Source organism: Eumetopias jubatus, unplaced genomic scaffold, assembly GCF_037043125.1.
Source record: "Eumetopias jubatus isolate StellerSeaLion01/CBP00866 unplaced genomic scaffold, mEumJub1_p1.0 scaffold_8, whole genome shotgun sequence".
Taxonomy (NCBI): Eukaryota; Metazoa; Chordata; class Mammalia; order Carnivora; family Otariidae; genus Eumetopias; species Eumetopias jubatus.
The window spans coordinates 115241016-115259797 of NW_028274814.1; the positions used below are offsets into that span (position 1 = coordinate 115241016).

At 38.4% G+C, this 18782-nt stretch overlaps 1 long non-coding RNA gene across 2 annotated transcripts in view; it reads right to left on the bottom strand.

Annotated features, from left to right (window-relative positions):
* The window catches only part of LOC114211022 (uncharacterized), a 179817-nt gene that overhangs the window by 24886 nt on the left and 136149 nt on the right, over positions 1 to 18782 (bottom strand). The window contains exon 5 of one of the 2 annotated variants that reach the window (XR_003609633.1): positions 8029 to 8249. The exons of the other annotated variant lie outside the window; for it this stretch is intronic. This is a non-coding gene — a long non-coding RNA (uncharacterized LOC114211022). Of the gene's footprint in view, positions 1 to 8028; positions 8250 to 18782 lie in introns of those variants that run through there. 2 annotated transcript variants of the gene reach the window in all.

The window sequence follows — 18782 nt, forward strand, 5'->3', positions numbered from 1 at the left end:
CTAGTATTGGTATCTTTAACCACTGGGCATACTGCCATGCTGGTGGAATACAGGACTGTGAGCAACGTCCCATGCAACCTTCCTGCCAACAATCACATGCATAGCTATTGACCCTGTCAATCACTCTGTCTGCAAGTACTGGGGTGGGAGACCTAAGCAAGAGAACAAAACTTCAAACCTTCAGTATTTAAGATGCTGTCTTAGAAAATTAAAGCCTCCATAAAGCCTTTGTACAATGAAAAAATTCAGAAAACCTTTAAATATATTAAAAATATTCTACATTTGATAATTATCTTCTGTGATTATTAGTGCTCACAAAATCTAAGCTATTCCAAATGTCAGATCTACAAACTACTCTTCTGTAGCATTTGCTGCTATTGTAACTGATCACGTAATAATTTAAGTCTACCTTGGTGGAGAGTGGACTCCAGGAAGATATGTCCTTGGCTTTATTCCCAAAATCAGAACAGAATGGTATCCAATAATTATTTATTGAGTGAACCAGTGTTTTCCTTCAATATATCCCTTTAGCATTATTTGCAACCTATTAGAAATAGTTAATATAAATATTATAATTATATTATCAGATGTTGCTGTTCTTCAAAATTTGATACTAAGAACTTGCACTATAAAAAGTTTTGCTTAATCCATGTTAACTTATCACAGGAATTTAATATCCCCCTGACTTGTGTGTATCTGTGTTCCCTGTGGAATTTCATTTCTATTAATAAGTTTGTTTACTGGACTACTTTTTGCCCCCAACATTTTGTGTGGTTGGCTTTAAATTTGACACCAGTGGATACGAATGAGTCAAGTCATTAAGATCTCATACTGCTTCAGAACATGGTAATTAAGCTCTAAGAAGAATGACCCCAGGACCCATCTGTCCTTAATCTATTCTTGAAAAGAAATTTCTTCTCCTAGTTAAATTGATTTCCTCCAGAAATTCCAGGTGAAAATTCCTGAATTATTTTTACCCTGGAATTCTTATTCTTTATCACCTAGGCAGAAAAGATTCCTACTAAATTTACACAGATGTTGAAAACTGAAAGGACTTTACTTCCTTGGGGTTTTTTAGTGGTTGCCCTCTCAAATGCATGTTTCTTTTATTGCTTCCTTTTTTGAACAAGCCCTCTCTCTACATCTATCTTCTACTCCAGATTTTCAGCTGCAGGATTATAAAGAACCAAGGATTTCCCAGGTGAGAATTGGCCATCAGCTTAAATAAATCATGTGAGCCCTTAGTCTCTGAAAGGATAAAAGCACCAGTGTCTGTGAGGTTAAATCGAGGACTTCTCACTAAACACTCACTGGAAGAAAACATGCAGACTGGCTAGCTGGTTTTCTTCCACAAACTTTTTTCTCCCAACTTTTTATTTTGAAAGTTGTCAAACCTTTAGAAATGTTGAAAAAAAAAATGTTGAAAGAACAGTTTAATGAATAGCTATGAACTTTAACAGTTGTTAGCATTTTCCATGTTCCAAATACTCCAAAGAAAATTTTCTTTCTCTTTATACATCTACATACTTATGGATATAGATGTACACATTTACATATTTTTTACTGAACCATTTGAAAGTAAGTTGCAGAAATTATAATACCTCACCCTTAAATATTTACATCGTATTGCCTAAAAAAAACAAGAATATTCTCCTACATTGCCACAATACCATTGTCATACCCAAAAAATTTATCATAAATTCAATATTATATAATACACAGTCCACAATTACATCTCCCTAGTTGTCCCATAATATGCTTTATAGTTGGACTTTTTTCTTCTTCCTTTTTTTTTGATGGGGAGGACTCCCCATATTCATTCAAGGTTCACACATTGCATTTGGTTATCATGTATAGTCTCTTTTAGTCTAAGTTTATATACCTCCAGCCCTGACTTTTTTGTTTTGCTTTGTTTTTAAAGTTTTTTGAAGAGTCCAGGGTAGTTGTCTTGTGGAACATAACATATTCTGAGTTAATCTGATTGTTTCCTTGTGATTCAATTCCGCGTAAGCGATTTTGGCAAGCATAATACATTGTGATGCTGTTCCCATGAACTTTGAACAAACTCCAGAACAAGGATTTTTATCAAGGCCTGAGTGATCAGATTCAAAAGAGTAAGGGGGAAAAAATGAGATTCAATATATACTGCTTTTAACAGAAGGGTGAGATGTCCAAAGCAAAATGAAAGATGGGGTATACAAGATCCGTGTCCAAGATTATTACTAACTTATGTACGTTTGAAAGGGGCCCTTGTCATGTCAAATCTAACAACGTTTGTGAAATCATCAGAACTGAGATTTGGGTAGGGTCAGCCTTGCAAAGTGGATAATGACTAATTTTGTGCAATTTCAGGAAGGCAGAAGGCCACTCTGTCCCACTCAGCTACACTACCTCTATTGGGTTAGCAATGACTCCCATCTACTGTTATTAACCATCAAAGCTCTTTAATGAATAGCTACTATATGTCAGGCCTTATGCTTAGTGTTTTATTGATCTCTACCTTACAACAACCGCATGAGGTAAACATTATTACTCCCATGTTGTAGATGGGAAACTGAGGCTTAGTGATACAACTTCATCAAGGGTCCAAGCAGCATATTCGAGATTTGAATCAAAATCTACCTCACTAATAACCAAAGTTCCATAATCCCATGTTCTACCTGGTGCTCCTCTATTCCCAATCTCACCTCATTCACCAAATAGCTTTGTCTTCTTTCTCTAGACCATACACTGCACTGAGCATCCAACAGCAGCATTTTATGCCAATAGGTCCTTCTAGAAATTAAACCATTATTGTTTGTGCCATGTCTACTTTGTGCTAGGCTTCTTGCTGAATGTTCTTCACACATTTCCTCTCCCCAGGAACCACATAAAGAAGGTGTACACTAATAATGTCCCATGGCCACTCAACTAGTAAATGGCAGAGTGGAGACCTAAACCACATCTGACTAGAGGCCCGAGCTCCCAACCAAGATACTTTTCTGCCTGGCTGGAGGAATAACATGGCAACCTTGAACAATACAATGGCACAGAGACTTACAAGTAGTAATAAAGGCCAAAACACTGATTCATTAAGCTCTGAACTCCTCTGCCCCCATACTACTGGGAGCACAACTCCAAAAGAGACTCCCAGAACATTCCCCTAAATGGGCCATGTGCTCATCGGCTCCTGGGAGCAATTCACTACACAAGACTCCTCCCCCACAGAAAAAAATATTAGTCCTCCTATATTCAGCAAGAACCAGGAGCCAAGAAACCACTAACGGGAAGAACGAACACACACACACACACACACACACACACACACACACACACTCTATCTCTATTTGAATTTCCTCCTACACTCAAACACTTTGAGATGATTGGATCTAACAAAAAAAGATTTTTCCCTGCAGCTATAGAGAGCTAATGTCCCAAACTAAAACTCAGAACACAGTCTGACTACAATTGCTAGGCCTATAGCAAGAATATCCCAAGAAACAAACGAACAACAATAACAAAAAAAACAGCTTAGCCAAATGCATCCAACCTGTTCTTCAGCACTTTTATAGGACAGGAAGTCTAGAAGGTGAGGCTGAGGTTACTTCTTAGGGTGCCTACCTTATGCATATCCTGGTCTTTGACAACTGTTCCTCATCCATGACCCACCTCCCTACCACAGCTGATGGGACCTAGAAGGATGTTGAGGAAAGGAGAGTGAGGCAGAAAAGGAAAGAAAACAAATACAGTGGTGCATTACAGAGCTGGCTTCTGCTTGGGATCAAGCATGACCGATTGCTCCATCTCCAAGGACCATCTTCCAACAGGCCACATGAGTGAATGCCTCTTAGGACTGGCTCCAGAGAGAGGAAAAGGGAAGAATTTACCCACTGGCTCCCATTCCCCCTTGGCAAAAGGTTTTCTCCATGAGGTGTTAACTCCTCCTCACTTCCCACTTGCTTTACACAGGCACTGAGCAGGTCAGCATCAGTAGGGAATCCCCAGGGTGGAAGATGAGAGACACCTGGGAAACAGGCATTTTCAGGTTGCACCTACAAAAAAGTCAGTGGGAGCCCATGCAGAATCAGCAACAGAGACAGAACAAATAAGCAGAGGCTCATGGGTCAGGTGAGTCTGAGAGCACCTGATGTGGCTCCTAAGAGGTGTCTTACACAACATCTCTGTCCTCTCAGCACAATTCCAGGCTTGCTTACTGGACATTTCCCATGTGAATGTCTAATGTGAAGCTTAACATGGTCAAAAGAGAACTTTTCCTCCCTCCCTACTCCAACATGCTCCTCCTACATCTTCCCTTTTTTGGCCAATAGCATCTTAATCCAACCGGTTGCCAAGCTAAAAATCAAAGAGTTACCATTGGATCTTCTCATTTCCTCACCACACTGCCAGTATGTCCTGTTGGCTCTAGCTACAAAACATATCTGGTCCCATTCCCAATCCACTCACTTCTCTGTGTCCACACTACGCCCACCCTAACCCATCCATCACTAGCTCCCAGGTGGGCTCTTCTGGACTAACCAGCCCTCCTGCCCGTTACCCTTCCACGATACAATCTCCATATAGCTACAGCCAGAGTGAGCCTGTTTTTTCCCCTTTTTTTGTTTACATTTCATTATTAAAAAAAAAAGCAAAAACTTCAAGCATATACAAAAGTAGAAATAATAGTAAACCAAACCCCAATTCAACAAATATCCAATCACAGCCAATCTTGTTTCATCTAACCTCTAATTTTAAGGAAAATCTCAGATATCATATCATTTGATATATAATGATATGGTTTTACCTAAGTTTGCATCTCTTCAAAATAGGAACTTTAAAAGACGTTAACTATATCAAGGGAAAGATCAATAAAAATTGCAATTGTTTAAAAACCCTAACTATGTAACATTACAGGGTGCTCTTTATAAAGGTAAAGCAGGTCACGTCACTTCCTTGCTGAAAACCTTTCAGTGGCTTCCCATCATGGTTTGTATAAACAAAGCCAAACTCTTTATTAATGCCCAGAAGGTTTGACCTTACATGACCCCTGCCTATGTCTCTGGTCCCAACCCAGCCAGGCTCTCTCTGTCCACTGCACGCCAACCACACTGGCCTTCTTTGTGTTCTGCAAATGCTCCATGCCCATTCCTCCCTGAGAGCCCGTAGTTGATCTCTCTGCCTAGAAGGCTCATCCCTGTCATCTTCCTACGCTTGGCTCCTTCTCGTCATTGAGGTCTCAGCTTACATAGAACACCTGTTGTCACCAGTCCCAAGTAGCAATGCAGTCATTACCACATTACCCTCTTCTAATTCTCTCCATAGTCTTTTGCCCATGACATTTCCGGTGTGCCCTGGACAGGTTTACACTTATTGTCAAGTTTGACTATTAATAGTACCTTGCTGGCTCTCAAATGTGGGCAACAGATTTTATGGTCACCTTACTTATAAGAATCTTATTTTTGTTTGACTTTGGCTTGCTTATTGTCTATCTCCTCCTACAAGGATATACTCTTTAGCAAATATTCTCTGTGCCTCTGAGCTCTCATCTGACTATTTCTCCACTGCATCCACAGTGCTTGGCACTTGGGAGGTCTGAGGAAGGAACGAGGGGAGGGGGAGGGAGGGAGGGAGAGAAATCTCAGGCTTTGACTTTCTAATTCCTGGTTGAAATCATTCTTTGTATTCTCTGTCCTTGGCTTCCATAATCTTCTATAAATGTTCCTATTTTGCTTAATATAGATAGAATGGATTTCTGTGACTTATAACCAAGTAATTCCTGAGAGCTGCTAATTTCTTTTAAGAAATTGCTCATTTTCATCTTATAATATACTTTCTCCAGGTCAGTTGTTCTGTTTAATTTTAGAAAAACTATTATAAGAGCCATAGGTATAGATTGAATGATTATATCCCCCCCAAAGTTCATATGTTGAAATCCTAACCCCCAGTGCAATGGCATTAGGAGGTAGCCTTTGGGAGGTGAGTAGGTCATGAGGGTGGAGCCTTCATGCATAGGATTAGTGCCTGTGTAAAAGGGACTCAAAGAGCTCTCTTGTCCCTCCTGCTATGTGAGGACACAGCAAGAAGACAGCTGTCTATGAACTAGGAAGAGGACTCTCACCAGAAACCTAATCTGCCAGCACTGTGATCTTGGACTTCGCAGCCCCCAGACTGTGAGAAATAAATGTCTGTTGTTATAAGCCACTCAGTCTATGGTATTCTGTTATGGCAGACAGAACTGACTAAGGTAGACTTCCTCCTAAAACAAGGAAAAGCCACAAAAAGTATTTTCCTTAACCGTAAGCCATTGAGAAGTTTGGAATTGCAAACAAGCGGTCTAAACAAAACGAATCATTTCTACTCTACAAACTACCATAAATATTAGTGACATTGGCAATAAAACTTCAGATCCTAGTTATGCATGGGTCCATTTTTACAAAAACATTTCAGTAAAAAAGATAGTACATCGTCAAAACAGCAATAAATCCCTGAAATAAGACTCAGATTCACTCAAGTACGTACAAAGCCTGTGTATGCCATTGCCTTCAGGTCACCCCCTTTCAGAAAACTCATGCTTTAAATAATCACTGTAAAATTAAAGCCATTCTATAAGGAAAAGAATGGTAGGAGTCTTCATTCAGACAGAACAATATAAAAATCAAGCCTTGGTCTTGTTTTTTGTTTTGTTTTCTTTTGTTTTTTAATAGAAATGGTGGGGCCTAGGGGTTGCCCTACACTTCAGATGATAGCTAATGATAGACATGTTGATTTACAGCAGACAATATTAAGAAAAATTTAATAAGCTCACCGTTCCCCCCCAAGTCATAGTAGCTGTCCTTAAATAAAGAATGAGGCTACCAACTGTTGGAGGGGACAACAAAGTTCTACTGAAGGAATGTGCCTTGGACCACCTCGCCTTCAACCTCAGATCTACTTTCTTTCCCTCACAAAAAAGGAAAAATTAGTTTTAGCAACCAAAAGTCTCTCAGAGGGCCTCACTATTGGCACATACACACCTTCCTTTAGTGAGGCCACTCTCAGGAGAGGTAAATGCCTTTTCTGTATGAAAGGCACTACACGTTCACTCATGTCATGAAAATTTATTGCCCTGATCTGTGATCTGGGTGTACAGTGAGGAGTAAAAGAAGCAAAACCCCTGCCTCATGGAGCTCGCAGTCTTGTGGTACCCTCAGAACTAACATTGCTCAAATACCAGCCTATTTCATTTTTCTATTGAGGCACCATGGCATACACCCTGTTGTCCATCAAAGAGCCTGGGTTCAAATCCTGACTTTACAACTTAGGAGCTCTGTGATCTCAGGCAAGTTACTTAATTTCCCTGTGCGTCAGTTTCCTCTTCTGTAACCTCATAGCTTTGTTGGGAGGATTAAGTTACTACAGCAATTAACAGTGTAAAGCAATTAGATTAGTATCTGACATAGAGTAAGCTATAGATGAGTTTGCCATTTCTATTATTATCACTGCAAAGGGTGGGATTGATTTGGAAAACTTAATCAATGAATGTTATGCATCCAAACATGCCTGACCAGCTTCCTGGTATCCAGGCCCTTTTTCCTCCAGACAGGAATTAGGAAGTTTCTTATCTGGAAAAAAATGAATGGCTCCAGAGAAAAGACCTCCATAGAATGGCATTTGGAAGTTTCCCAGCAGTTGAGCCAACTCTCTGCCAATCACCCTAAAACAACTACCATCAGGCAGTAAGCCCCACTCAGGTCAGAAGCATTCCCCACTCTACTTTAATAATAGGGAGACCTTTAAAAATAGAGAGATGCCAAGAAAAACAGATAATGGCATCTCAGAGTAAACAAAGAAAAGATAGGAAACTGAAAAGAACTCTAATCTTCTGAAAGATTGAGGAAGATAACTGCATCCATAAAACAGCATCAAAATGCTATAAAAAAAAGAACAGAGAACAAGAGTTCTTGTAAAATTAAAAATAGAATTGCTAAAATTGAAAATTCAATAGAACGGTTGGAAAATAAAGTAAAAAAATATATTTTTTAAAGATTTTATTTATTTGCTTGACAGAGAGAGAGCAAGAGAGCACAGCAGGGGAAGAGATTCATGAGTACATGAACATTAGACTTGAAAGGACACAGACTGGGTTTTCCAGGCTCTGGCATGAAGTTTCCAGTGAGGCAAGAGTCATGTGTGTCAGAACACCTGTTGGCTTGCAATCTTGTTGTCACCTTCACCCAAAATGGTTACATCAGGTTTTTTTGAATAGTTTTTGTCAATGTTGGTCTGAGAACATGCTGTGTGAAATGATAATGATTATTATTAAATTCATGATGATAATTAAATAACCACACACCAAAATGTAAAACAAAAGATAAAGATGGTTAGTACAAAAGAAAAGATAAAATATATAAAAGATCAATCCAGGTCAAATATCTGATAGGAGTTCCAGGAAGAAAAAGCAGAGAGCATAAAATTATTTAAAAAAGAACTCAAGAAATTTTCTGAGCGCTCAAAGAACATGAATTTTCAGGCTGAGAGGAATTAGCACAAAAGAAAAAAGCTAGACCAAATAAGAGCGTCACAAAGCTCCAGAACACTCTCTCATAAAGAGAAAAAATGTAATCCTTCCCTCAAACCATATACCAAAATTGATGCCACATAGATTATAAATATGTAAGTCAAAACTTGAAATCTTTTAGAAAAGAATATAGTATATCTTTATGTCCTTACCATAGAGAAGTACTTTTTAAACAAGTCACTAAGTATATAACTTATAAAGAAAAAAAAGTGATACATTTGACTACATTAAATTTAACCTTCTATTTCATCAGAGGAGACTATATCAAAGACTGCCTAGGTGTTCACTTACCCTTTTGTCTCCTCCTACACATAGTCAGACTGCATTTCTTAGCCTCACCTGCAACAAGATGTAGCCATGAGACTGCATCCTGGCCAGTAAAATGCGTTCATTTAAGACAAGACACCTCCATCGCTTTAACTATATCTGGCTTACAGTATTTTCAGCATTTCTGAGGGTTCAAGATATATATTTATGAAGCACTGGCTTTGAACTCAGCATGAAGACAGGTATAGCAGAGAGACAGTACTGCTTTGTGGTTAAGGACACCACTCTAGAGCCTCTCAGCCCTGCCAGCTACTAGCTGTGTGACCTTGGGCAAGTTACTTCACTTTGCTGTGGCTCATTTCCTTCATTCATAAAATGTGCAGCATAACAAGGACAGGGCCTACCACATGTAGGCATTGTGAAGTTTCAGTAATATATAGTAAGTGTTCAAATATCTTCTATTACTTTTTTTTTAAATTTTTTTGAGAGAGAGAGCTCAGGTGTGTGATCATGAGCAGGGGAGGGGCAGAGGGGGAGAGAGAGAGAATCTTAAGCAAGCTCCACACTTAGTGTTATGCCTGACATGGGGCTTGATCTCATGACCCTGAGATCATGACCTGAGCTAAAATCAAAAGTTGGACTCTTAACTGACTGAGCCACCCAGCTGCCCCTCTTCTATAACATTTTTAAAAAGGATTTAATCATGGGGCTCCTGGGTGGCTCAGTTGGTTAAGCAGCTGCCTTCAGCTCAGTTCATGATCCCGAAGTCTCGGGATTGAGTCCCACATTGGGCTCCTTGCTCAGCGGGGAGTCTGCTTTGCCCTCTGCCTCTGCTCCTCCCCACCCCACTCATGCTCTCGTTCTCTCTCTCTCTCAAATTAAAAAAAAAATTAAAAATAAATAAATAAATAGGATTTAATCCTCCCAAATGGGAGGGAAATAATTATCAAAGCACTAAGACAACTTTTTCTCTGCCTAGTGAGGTGCCTGACACATAATGGGTGCTCAATAAACATTTTTGAATGAACATGAGAGAGTAAGTAATAGTGAGAAATCAACTTAAGCAGGATAGGCATGAGCCTCTTAGCACTATTCAGCAATATTTTCAGTGTTGCTCAATCCCAGCTCACATGAGAATCACTTGGGAGCTTTCTGAAACCATCAATGACTGAACCCCATCAACAAGATCAATTGAATCAGAAACTCTGGGATAGGAAACAAGCATTGGTATTTTTTTTTTAATAAGGGTGATTCTATTTGCACCAAGTTGAGAATGACTGCTTTAACTAATTCTGAGTTGACTCCTTTCCTATTCCCCATGGTAATGGTTCCAAAACTCCCTATTTCTTAAGGTCCCTGATCCTCTTATTTCTGGCTGATGGTTATTCTTCATTTTCTCTCTTATACCTCATCTTTTACTCTATTCTTCTTTGCTCTTCCTATTTCAGGAGAATATGTGTATCCTTGGACTCATTCACTGCCTTCATTTTGTAGTTATCATATCGTGATATGGAGTAGGCCATGCATCTGTCCATTCTCCAGCTAGACAGCGGTCACTGTCTTGTGGACAGGGTTCATTCATCTTTGTACCATCATTGTGACGAAAGGTGGTCGCATACTCCCTCAGGGATCAGAGGAAAAAAGCCAATGCCCAGCATGGGGGTAGGTACTTCATAAATGTCACTGAATGGGGAGGTGGGGCCTTTACCTGGGCCTTGAAGGATCAGTAGGAATCAAAAAAGAAAAGAGGAAATTTTATGAGGCATAGAAAATAAAAACTAAGATATGAAATTCAGAACAGCATTTAACTCTTCCTAGAACTTTCTAGCAACTATTGTCATTGAACTTTAACCACACATACAAATTACTACTTCACACCAAAATTCCTCTGGTTGCAAATAAAATATAGCTTTTGAAAGTACTCTGTCAAGTATAAAAGACAACATAAATGAAAGGATGCTGTCAAAAGAAAAAAGAACACGCAAGAAAGAGAAATCAGCAAAAAGCATCATTTTGTTTCAGCAAGGAGATACAAGTGCAACTCCCTCTCTTGTTCCTCATTGTCCAAATCTGTAAAATGGAGACAATAAAGAATACTTCCTTTATGGGACTGATGAAGTGTTTAAATGGGTTAATAAATACGAATCAGATAGAACAGGGTCTGGTATATAGTAAGCACAATAAATTGTTAATTTTTAGATGATATTGTAGATAAGATCCCATTATGATATGCTAAAGATCATTATAGCTATTCACTCCTGCTAAATAGCACTGTAATTAAACTGTCAAGGAGGCCTGGAAACTCAAAGACAGCTACCAAGTCACCCTTCCGGCCCCTGTTGCCAGGGAAACTAACTCTGTTCCTTTAACGTTTCCTCATAGGTGTTATTTTCTCAACGTTTACTCATTGTCCCTTTCCTCCACAGTCCTGAAACTCAGAGGGATGAGAGAGGCTGCCTTGTATGGACCTGATATCCCATATGTCTCACCTTCTCTCCCTGGTCCTTTTGGCAACCCTGGTTAATATCACCAGAGGTTTGTCTAATTTTGTTCATTTTCTTAAAGAAGTTGCCATGGTTGATCACTTTTATCTTTGTCTTCTATTTTATCAATGGCCATTCCCTTTTTTTAAATTATTGAGGTGTAAAAGTTTACCCTTTTTAGTGTACAGACCTAGGGGGTTTAACAAATACATACAACCATGTAACCACCACCCTGAAGATATTCAATATTTCAATTATCTCAGAAAGTTCCCTTATGTCCCTTTGTTGTCTTCATTTTCTGCCCCTATAGTTTTGCCTTTTCCAGAAAGTCATATAAGTGGAATCAGATGGTATGATTTTAAGCTTTTTGAATCTCGATTCTTTTACTCAGCATGATGCATTTGAGATCATCCATATCGTTGCATGTATCAGAAGTTAGTTCCTTTTTATTGTCCAGTGCTTCCATTGTTTGGATGGACTATAGTTTGTTTATCCATTCACCAGTTGAAGGACCTCAGGGTTGTTTCCAGTTTTTGGTGCTTATGAATAAAGCTGCTATATACTTTTGCATGTAGGTTTTTGTATGAACTAAGTTCAATATGCTTGGGTAAACACCTAAAAGTAGGATTACTGGGTCATATGATAAGTGCCTTTCAACTTTATAAGAAACTGCCAAACTGTTTTCTAAAGTGGCTATACATTTTGCATTCCCACCAACAATGGATGAGAATTCCAGTTGCTCTGTACCCTCATCAGCACATGGTTATTGCTGTGTTTTATTTTATTTTACTTTATTTTATTTTTAACTATCTTTTGTGTGTGTGGCATCATTGTGGTTTTAATTTGCATTTCTCCAATTATGCTGAGCATCTTTTCATGTGCTTATTGGGTATTTGTACATTTTTAAGGTTTCTTTTCAAGTCATTTGTACATTTTTTTAAAGATTTTATTTATTTATTTGAGAGAGAGAGAGCACAAGAGGGGGTAGAGTCAGAGGGAGAAACAGACCCCCTGCTGAGCAGAGAGCCTGATGTGGGACTTGATCCCAGGACTCTGGGATCATGACCTGAGCTGAAGGCAGTCGCCCAACCGACTGAGCCACCCAGGCACCCTGTACATTTTTTCAAATTGTGGGTTTTTTCCTTATTTTTGAGTTTTGAGAGTTCTTTAAATATTCTAAATGCAAGTCCTAAATTACATATGGATTTCCTGCTTACATTTTTATCCTCTCAAGGGACTACATCTGATATTTCTGAGATGAGAATTGAGTAGCCTGTAGCCACTAGTCACGGGGGGGGCAGATGTTTATATGAGAAAACAGGGAAGGCCTTGATTGTATCATAGCCCAGAGATTTTCACTCTGTTCATTCTATTCCTTACAAGTTAGAACAATACTGACAGTCTATGGTAAGAGGGAAGAAAGACACAAAATAACACAAACGTTTTCTAAAAGTGGGCCTAAATCAGTAAGGGAAGAGTTAGTTTGGTAGCTATTTCACTTTGAGATTGAACCAGAAGGTACCATTTTCATTCTGCCCTTTCTCTTAGAGCAAGGACTCCCTCCACCCTACTTCCCTTCTCTCCAGCTCAGATAGAACCCACCTGACTGGCTGATCACCTGAGCCAGAATCAAAGAGGAAAAAGAAGTTAATCCAGAGAGAAGAAGACCATGGAAGAAGGAGAAGGAGTTCCTTGGTGCCCATCACAGAGATTCAGTGTGTACTGAGCAATGACTTTCCACATTGCAACATCATTTAGACTCCTAGTGTACATTTGATTGATAGCAAGATTTTTAGGTAGGAAAGGCTTAGAGGTGGTAATCTCTTTGGGATTTCTGGGGGATCAGGAGGAGCATGAAGCTATGTTTTCAAAGCTCTTCACGAAAGATTATCAATATCAATTCTCCATATCAAAGAGAACAAAAGTGAAGCTTTCTTCTAACACACTGTAACGTCACACCTTCTAGCCATTAAGGAAGAGTTAGAAAGACAATGAACCCAACTCCATGTTTGTGTTTCTACTAATTCATCTTACACAGAGGAAAGATAGATGATAGGTAGGTAGGTAGGTAGGTAGGTAGATAGATAGATAGATAGGGAATCACAGGCTTTTAACTCCTAATCAAATAATCCTAGAATTTCTGATTCCATATTACTTATTTGACCTGAGATCTGTTATGGTTTTGAAGCACTCATAGCCTCTAAGAAATGGAGAAAAAAAAAAAAAACCAAAAACTTCAAATTGCCTGATCTTTCTATGGTAAATGTAAGTAGTCAACCTATTTTCATTTCCTTTCTCTTATGTCAAAATAGACAATTAAATCCTAAACACAGAAGTGTAAATCCTGTTGGCACAAATGATACCAAATGTGCCCCAGTAAGTCACCATATGTCTTGACCTCTACAGCTCTTCTGTTGATCTCTATACTTTGGCTTGAGTATTCCTTACTTACCTGTATTTACGTAGGTCTGTTCCACATCGTGGCACCCTGTGTAAGATGAGTGTTCTGAAAACACATCACCATGGATCATCGGTTATAATGAGAAGTAGATTAACCCAGGGGCGTGCCATCAAATGATCTGCCAAAGGCACAGTTGACAAAGTCCTCATCAGTCAGTGGTGATATAAATACCATCCTCCGCTGTGGATCATTTGCAATGTGTCTCTCAGAGCTAAATCAGCACTCTAATTGCAACATCAGTTATGGGTCCTGCTCAGTGATGAGAGGGGCAAAGATATGAGGATGTTCTCAGCTGAAGCTATTTATACATGCCACGTAGTCCTTAATTATCTAATAGGGAGGGGATGGGAAGAGGCAGAGAGTTGACTTGACTAAAAACTGAATCTACCCAACCCCCTTTACACCATTCTGACAAGAGAAAATTTTAGGTACTTCCTCCTAAGGAAAAAAAGATAAGAAATTCAAATCCTATGAGGATGCAAGCAGTCTACCCAGTTGTCAGCTGGGATTTCACTGCTAATATTCCTTTTAATGCATGAATTCAACATTCCAAGGGATTATAGGAAAGAAAATTCAAGTTTTATAAGCCCCAAATCAAATGAGCAGTCTTGGTAGAATATTCTTTTATCCTTAAAGGTGAAAGAAAGTTGTAGAGTAGAAAATTTATTTGGTTATTTTAGAACTTTGGTCAATAAAAAAATCCAGACTTTGATATGAAAACTTCCTGGCACATAACATAACAATCATTAATTACATATTCATAAATTGCTATATTAAATACCAGAGATTCAAAAATACAGGAGAGGAAGAAAATACAGCACAGGAAGAATATCAAATATAAGGTATATTTGGGAAGATACAGCTATAATAATGACTACATTTATTTAGCGTTTCTGTATGTCAGAGACTGCTAAGAACCTTGCCTATATTATCTTTTTTAAATTTTATTATGTTATGTTAATCACCATACATTACATCCTTAGTTTTTGATGTAGTGTTCCATGATTCATTGTTTGCGTATAACACCCAGTGCTCCATTCAATACGTGCCCGCTTTAATACCCATCACCAGGCTAACCCATCCCCCCACCACCCCTCCCATCTAGAACCCTGTTTGTTTCTCAGAGTCCATAGTCTCTCATGGTTCATCTCCCCCTCCGATTTCCCCCCCTTCATTTTACCTTTCCTACTATCTTCTTTTTTTTTTTACATATAATGTATTATTTGTTTCAGAGGTACAGTCTGTGATTCATCAGTCTTACAAAATTCACAGCACTCACCATGGCACATACCCTCCCCAATGTCCATCACCCAGCCATCCCATCCCTCCCACCCCCCACCACTCCAGCAACCTTCAGTTTGTTTCCTGAGATTAAGAATTCCTCATATCAGTGAGATCATATGATACATGTCTTTCTCTGCTTGACTTATTTCGCTCAGCGTAATACCCTCAAGTTCCATCCACATCATTGTAAATTTGCCTATATTTCTTAATAAATTCTTCCTACAACTCAATAACAGACATATTATTATCCACATGTTACTGACAAGGAAACTATGGGTCAGAAGGTTAATCGGAGCAAGTCACAAACCATTTAAGTGGAAGTATCAAAATTCAAATTCTCATCTCACTCCAGGCTTTACCCTAAAACACAACTCTTTATTCTACATATTTGGATCAGCCTGATAGCATATGCTACACATTCTGCTTCCCTATAATGTTAACTGACCTATTTATGACTTTTCAAGGCAAGTACTCTCCCTTGTGGCTCTTCTTCATGCATCTTTAAGCTGTGAATCCAGTGTGAACAGTTTAACTTTCTACTTATACCTCAACTCAAATCCAACAATGAGATCATCATTGGTCCAGCTTCTCTCTGCCGGGGCAAAGATTTTGCACCAGGCCCCCTCATAACATAGTGATTGCCCATGGTCAGGTACCCGGTCTTGTTCCAATTAGCTGGTGGCTGGAGGGCAGGAACAGCAGAAGAGAGGAGCCCTACCCTGTTACCAGAGGCTGTGGGTAGGCCCGTTCCCCTCGGCAGAGGCTGCAAAAACTTGGACTGACCCATAATACAAATATGGTGAAGGGATTCAGAACATATCATCGTGAAGAGTTTTCTTTTCTGAACTCTCCCCCTCTGCATAAAAGCAGAGCATCCCAAAAGAATTAAACTCTTCTAAGTGCCCTCCTATCACTGGAGATCAGCGCCAGGATAAGAAATCAACTAAATAGACATTGTTACTAAGCTGTCATATCTATCTATTCTTCTAAGGACCCATTTATCTTCCCAAAAGTCATTTCTTTTCCCATAAGTGCCTTTATGATGATGGTATATAAGCCCCCAATTCTAACCATCTCCTTGAGTCACATTTTCTGTGAATTCCCATGTACATAAATTAAAAAATCTTTTTTTCTCTTACTAATCTGTCTTTTGTCAGTTTAATTCATAGACCCCAAACCCTGAACCAAGGAGGGTATAGGAAAAGTTTTTCCACCACAATGCAATTTGAAACCATCAAAAAATATTGTAAAAGAATATTAATGACATGGAAAAAATCCACTGTCTTCTAAGTTAAAAAATAATTACCAAACTCAAATGTAGAGGCAGATTTCATTTTTGTAAAAATATGTTTGTATACATGCATTGAAAGTCTAAAAGAAAAGCCACCCTGGGTGGCTCAGTCATTAAGCGTCTGCCTTCAGCTCAGGACATGATCCCAGGGTCCTGAGATCAAGCCCCAGCATCAGGCTCCCTGCCCGGCGGGAAGCCTGCTTCTCCCTCTCCCACTCCCCCTGCCTGTGTTCCCTCTCTCACTGTGTCTCTCTCTCTGTCAAATAAATAAATAAAATCTTAAAAAAAAAAAGGCTAACATTCACTAAATTATTAACACAATATCGAGGAAAAAAAGCAATTTTAACTCTACTTTTTATTTTATTTCATACTATTTGAACCTGTAATGATAAATTTATATTCACTTTTAATATTGAAAAACATGCAAATATTTTCTTTTCGAAAAAATAATTATGTATACCCTTTGCATAAGCCATATTATTTTTAAGATTCATCCATAAAAATCAAGATGAACTTAAAAATTAACCTATGAAAAAAAATCATTGCTGTATTAGCAAAATAAAATTTCAAAGAAAAAGTCCAACAATACAACATTGAACAAATAAATTAAGTGATATCTGTAAGACTGATATTTTTCAATCATAAACATTACTTTATGAGAAAAGACATGGCATGGAAATATGTGTACAATATACTAATAGGGAAAAAACAAGTCATAAAACAATAAATTATAGCATGACTCATTTGATAATTAAAATGTACATGAAATACATTTATGTCCAGAAAATAATCTGGAAGAATTTAACAAAAAGTGGGTGGGATTACAGATGGTTTCTATTTCTATATATTTTTTTGAAGATGTATTTATTGATTCTAGAAAGAAAGAGAGCACAAGCAGGAGGGGCAAGGGAGAGGGAGAGAAATTCTCAAGTAGACTTCTACTGAGCGCAGAGCCCATCATGGGGATAGACCTCATGACTCCGAGATCATGACCTGAGCCATAACCAAGAATTAGACACTTAACCAACTGCGCCACCCAGACACCTCTCGTTTCCATTTCTATATTTTTATGTTTATTTTTTTTATTATCCTACAGTGAACCTACATTGCATATGTAACTTTTAGAAAGAGAAATTGGGGTTTGGAGTTTTATTTGGGGTTTCTATTTTGTTTAATGTAAATATTGACGGCTTTGACTGAAATTTAGGGACTTTTCATTCCTTGCAATTTCACTGGAGGCTGCTTAGAGCATGTGGAGAAAAGCGTCAGTTGTTAAGGTTTTATAGTCATGACACAAAACAGACTAGATTAGTAAGTGTACATCTTAACACAGAAAGCAAAGGCAACTTCTTGATCACCATAGAAAGTTTTCTTCTTTTTTAAGATTTTGTTTATTTATTTATCTGACAGAGAGAGAGAGAAAGATAGTGAGAGAGAGAGCGCGCACAAGCGGGTGGTAGGCAGAGGGAGAGGGAGAAGCAGGCTCCCTGGTCAGGAAGGACCCTGGGATCATGACTTGAGCTGAAGGCAGAGGCTTAATCAACTGAGCCACCCAAGCGCCCCCATATAAAGTTTTCTTAATGGGTGTTACTTATTCATCATTCAGCGGCAGGTTGTCCGCAGAGATTGGTTCTATTCTGATGCTGCCTCTACAGAGTCCTGTGCTCCTCAGAACCATTGTAACAAAATTTCTTTGAGAATTCTTATTTGCAAACTTGCCAGCATACCGGAAAGTAATGAAAATGCAGATGAACATTCTAATGCAGTCCCTTATTTCACAGTAGCTGTAATCTAAAGAATCATCTTTATAAAAATCATTGTCTTCCTCAAAATATTAAAAACAGACTTACCACGTAATCCAACAATTCCACTTCATAAAGAGAATCAAAAGCAGGAACTTGGACAGATATTTGTACATCCATGTCCATAGTAGCATTTTTCACAATAGCCAAAAGGTAGAAGAAACTCAAGTGTCCACCCACAGATGAATGTATATGCATGTATATGTGATGAAAAATGTATTTCATACTGTGGGTCATGGACAAAAATGTCTGAAAGCGTCTGTGTTAAATCCTATGTCCAGATACAGGAAATTGAAAAAAAAGAATTATAAATTAATTAATTTTTACTAATGTATCTCTAATAGTAATTAGCAAAACCAGCAAAACATTGTGGCATGCAAGCCCTTAGAGTTCCTATTTTACTACTTCCCTTTTCAGAAGCATCTTTCTTTCTGAATTCACTTCAACACATCCACAATCTCCACAGGATTTCCACCTCTCTAATCCCTTTGTGATGATTACATTTAGACCTACACTGAACTAAAGTATACTTGAAATCTAAGGAGTAAAGGATATGTTTAGTCAATAAATAGTAGATGTCTTGAATATTTTATTCTACTTAAGTAAACAAAGATTTTCATTATCCTTCTAGCACTTAAATTTTCATGCTTGGTTGTTGCTA